Source organism: Trachymyrmex cornetzi, unplaced genomic scaffold (genome assembly GCF_001594075.2).
Source record: "Trachymyrmex cornetzi isolate Tcor2-1 unplaced genomic scaffold, Tcor1.1 scaffold112, whole genome shotgun sequence".
NCBI lineage: Eukaryota > Metazoa > Arthropoda > Insecta > Hymenoptera > Formicidae > Trachymyrmex > Trachymyrmex cornetzi.
Genome location: NW_017295676.1, coordinates 121,735 through 127,309, shown reverse-complemented (window position 1 = coordinate 127,309; position 5,575 = coordinate 121,735).

Sequence of the window (5,575 nt, the reverse complement as noted above, 5' to 3'; positions counted from 1 at the left end):
TTTTCCCATCTCTCCGGCAACAGGGCAATCCCACGACGGTAAAACGCGGTCTTTCGAGGCGATCCATTCATCCACCCATTTTTGGACTTCGTTGTAACTGGAGAAGTGTGTGTCTGTAAGTGCGTGTTGCATCGATCGGAAGCGATGGTAATCCGACGGTGCCAAGTCTGGAGAGTACGCTGGGTGCGGCAGAACTTCCCATTCAAACTCTCGAAGTGTCTGCTTCACGCTTTTCGCGACATGCGGTCGAGCGTTATCATGCAACAAAATGACTTTGCATCAATTGTTGACTACGGATGATCTTTTTTGCATCAATACGTCACTCAATCGATATAATTGCTATTGGTAGCTATCAGCTGTAATGGTTTCATTTGGACCCAAGAGTTCGTAATACAGCACACCTTTCTGGTTTTTTCCGCTTGGAATTATCAAAATAAATCCATTTTTCATCGTCAGTCACGATGCGCCACAAAAAACTTTTTTTTTTCCTGGCAAGCAAAGAAGTCGCAATAGTCAAACGATTCAAAATGGGATTTTCTGACAACTTATGTGGTAGCCATTTCCCTTCCTTATGAATCTTTCCCATGTCATGCAAGCGTTTTGAGATGGCCATTGGAGTAACATTTAACTGTTCCGACAACTCTAAAAGCGTTTGGGCTGGATTGAGCAATTCTTGCACCTCGACATCCTCAAATTTTTTCGACTGTCCTGGACGTTCTTTGTCTCTCACATCAAAATCACCGTTTCGGAAGCGTTGAAACCAAACTCTACATGTTGGTTCCGATGGAGTTTCATCACCATAAATTTCGGATAATAAGCGATGCGCTTCAACTGCGGTTTTCTTGAGGTCGAAGCAGTGAAGAAGCACATGTTGGAAAAACAGCTTATCGCGATTCATTTTCAATCGATTGGAAAATCTCTTTGGCGTCGAGAAATCTAACCTGTGAAGATTGAATCACTTTCAGCGATGTCTAAACTATAAAAGACATGTGACTTCATCGTCGAAACTCGTCAGCGTTGGAGGCAGGGCCCTCTACTAGCGAGCGATAGGAATTAAGTTTAACACCTAATATATACTACAATTCCCGATGTCTGCAATGTTGCAGCGATATTACAGCGCAATCTGCAAACTTGCAACGTTTCTGCAATGTTACTACAAGTTTCTGTGCTGTATGTTTATATACCCTCTTGTAAATTTCTTGGACGTTTTTTTCTTATGAGAAGCGCGTTTATTTCGTGGCGGAGCCGCGTACTTACCTCTTAAATTGTAATGTTTCAGCAACATAATACAATATTTCCTACAAGATATTAAAATTATAATATTTTGTGATATTGTTGCAATACTTTACAATATAATATTTAAATTTCATTATTGCAACAATATTGCTGCAATTTTTGTAATATTGCACAATATTAAAATATTGCTATAATTTTTCTGCAATATTTCGTGCTATAGGAGTGATAATAAATAAAATCTACCGAATATTAGAAATTGTTTGCAATTGTCTATTTTTGGCATTTAAATAAAAAAATAAATAATGCAAAAACTGCATTGAGATAAATGTGAATCAACAAATAATTTACATAAAATGTAAATGTTTAAGAAAATTAATATTTTTATTTAACTCAAATGTATGTTTATTATACCAAATGTAATGCACAAAATAAGACTCGCAATTTACAATTTGTATTTTTACATCAAATACAAGTAATATAATAAGTTCAAGCAAGAAATTTTAAAAAGCTGGAGAATATTTAAATTATAGAAAACATAAAAAAAATTATAATTTAGAATATACTTAACATAATTAGTTCTCTTAATAGTTTACAGTATCAATCATATTATTAATGGGAATAAACACATGCCAAATTAAAATTGCGCTATGTATAGACAAAGAAATACGAGATTTTTGTTCAACTTTTTCCTAATAATATATGATTAAAGTTACATAAATAGATCTATTAAACCCGTGTCTGTTACCTGTGGTAAACAGATTCGAAATATATAAACATCAATATTTATGTACACGTTCCGTCAAGGAATCATACGTATGTACCTCTGTAATTAACCTTTTATAAACAGTTTCTGCAAATGGTTTTCGTATCATTTCTGTGCCATTTCTGATTAGTATCTAATATTCCGTACATGGTGGTCATAATGGCAGAGCGAGAAGTAGGAGACAATCTAATCCCAGTTCGTCGTTGGATACGTAGACATTACATAAAATTAACAAGAAGGAATAAAGCAACATGCAATCATTGTAATGATAAATATTATACATAACCGCTTAGATACTTTACATAAGCACTTGGTAGAAGCACATCCAAACAAATTAACAGAAGAAGAGAAAAAGAAGTGAAATTTCTTTGGACTTGGGACTATTTTACCTCAAAAGGCGATTCAAAGGCAACATGCAAAATATGTAAAGCAACAATTAATTCCAGAAAATCAACTCATTTAAAACATCACTTAGAAAGCATTCACAAGTAATTAAGTATCCCAACTATAAAATCTATATATAGTATCTCCAACTATAAAAAGAATTAATAATTGTACTGAAGAATATAAAAATGATTGTAATAAATCTATTAATATTAACTAAAGAAAATGTAACAGAGATTATAGGTGCGTTCCGTATCGCGCATGATGCGCATGATGCATCCATTGTCCTTGTTTAACATTTGGTGAGCAACAAGGATAAATGACGCATTATGCGCATCATGCGAGAAACGGAACGCACTCTAGAGTAGCCATTTATGGAAAAATGTATCAAACATGCGTGTCAGCAAATACGATATAAACCTATTCGTACTATTTGTACATATATCTATATTTTGTAGTTTTATTGAGAGTACAAAATGTATCCTCGAATTCAAACTTACTATCACCACGTATAAAAAGAACTAGTAATATTCGATCATTTTAATTTTTCCCAGGAATGATTAGATTGATAGATTAGATTTGAATTGATTGGCACATTCTATATCGCTTCTAAATATTTGTATAGTATGAATCTTAAAACTGATACTTTGGTCATAGTGGAGCAGTGTACATAATTGAAAACAATATTGCATTTTTATCGCTTTTTAAATCATTCCTTACATAAATGTAGGACATTTGGTCTAAGTCCAGATAGCGCATAAATAACGAAAACAGTTCGCATATCGATGCAAACAGGGATATAATTCTAAAAAAAAAAACATCAAGCTGGTCCATCAAATTCATCAAACTTATCTGTACATTTGTGCAATTGATGATTAGATAAGTTCGATGAATTAGATGGAGTTTCTTGATGTTTTTTTTTTTCTTAGAGTTATATCCCTGTTTGCATTGTTATATGAATAGTTTTCATTATTTATTGCATATTCTTCTTCTCCTAATGCATATCCACTAATGGATGTTCGCGACTTCTCTCATATGTCTGTGGTGCGCACGCTGGTTGTGCACAGTTATATGGGACCTACATTTTAACATCGATTCCGGACGACGATTTATTAGAGAAGTGCTCTTGGCAAGGATACTCTAGGTGGTTTGCCATTACCTTCCGAGAGGAGCTGCGAGCGTTCGAAAACACGGTTTTCGATTCTGCCTGTGATCGAACCCGTGATCTCTGATATAGCAGTTTCATGCGCTGCCTTCTACGCCACGCTCGCACTCGTTATAACGAGTAATTGTAATCACTTTACATTTTAACTACAATACATTTAAATAGATTATAACTCGGAATACCTTCGAAGTAGCCAAGTACCTGCCCGCCCATTCATACGGATCTAGACCGGTTCCGCAGGTACCCGCTAATTCGGGAACCCGCGGTACTGTGTACGATGCGAGTACCCGCGGAACCGTATTTGATACAGGTAAATCATAGGCATACGAGTACCCATTTCGATGCGAGTATCCGTTATATGCTACATATATCTGCTTATAACTTTGTCGATTTTAAAGGTATGTGTTTTTCAATCGATTGTAGTGATTTTTATTCCATTTGTAATTAAATATTTCGGAGCTAAACTTTTGTTTTAGCATTATGGATATTACACATTTCCAAATTTAATTTGCCTTGTATTGCCCAATATATAAATGAATTTACTATACGATCAGTACATCTTTAATTCAAACTATTTAACTATAAACTAAATGAGAATTAAATAGTTCTAAAATGCCTTTAAAATTGACAAAATTATACGCAGACATCTGTAGCATATAGCGGACATCCGCATCGAAACGGGTACCCGCATCGCCCACGATTCCGCGATTATCCGTATCGCAAACGATTCCGCAGGTACCCGCATCGTACACGGTTCTACGGGTACCTGAATTAAATGATACCAGCGGAACCGATCCATGGTATACATGGGTAACGAATACATAGGCCGTATACATGGGTAACAAATCTACGGGCGGGTACCCGAATTTTATGTTACCCAGTTTCTTTTCCGGACTTTAAAATAGACAGGATTGGTGTAAGCGGTAAACATGCATTTTACGCGAAACGACTGCCACCCTTCCCTCCCCCTACTTTAGGGGCGCTAGACTTATACGCGAAGCGACTTTCAGCCCACTTTTCCCCCCATCCTGTCAAGGGGCGCATGACTTCCACGCGAAGTGACTTTTACCTCACCTCTCCCTCTGCTTCAGGGAAGCACGAAATTGTATTCCTTGAAATTATCCATCTCATATCTCCTCCCCCTGTCTAAAGTTATCTGACGTTTCATGTAAAATGGGGAAATAATTACTAACTTTGACTGTTAATAACTTTTTAACCAATTACGAGCGACGGCTAAAACCTGTTATAGGTCACTCGGGGTGATGACTTTGACAACATATGTCAAGGTCACAATCATTGGGATTGTGCTGCCTTAATCGGTATTTTTATTGAAATTATTTCTTTCAGGGAAGCAGCAGACGATTTAATCCCAATTCGTCGCTGGATACGTGGACATTACACAAAATTAAACATTACAGAAAATAATGAAGCCTCATGCAATATCTGTAATAGAAGATTCATTATTAGACACACCCGTCACTTTGCACATTTACTTAAGCATTTGGTTGAAGCACATCCACACAAATTAACAGATGAAGAGAAGAAAGAAGTTGAATTTCATTGGGTTTAGGACTATGTTACCGTAAAAAACGTCACAAAGATTACATGCAAAGAATGTAAAGGAACAATTAGATGCATATGTGCAATTGCTTTAAAAGAATTAAAACGAATTCACAAGTAAGTACTCCATGTATATCATTAATGTTACCAGTGTGCCCGTGTGTATCATTTTTTCATCTTTTTTGTTAACACTGTTAGATATTGTCATTAACCTTATGTTAAAAGAACACAAAATGGTACGCAAGGGTACTCGGTTGGTGTTTCTGAACGTAGCCAACAAGAAAAATACCACAGTTTGTTGTAAGATTGATTAATATTTGTAGCTTAATGTAATTTTTTAAATTATGAGTCTCACTGAAAGACTAGGAAAGTCTACGAAAGTCTAAGTATTCTAATTTCGACGTATCCTTGTACTTACAAGTAACGCTACCCAAGTGTCATACGCCGATTTTTCTGAGACTGTGCAT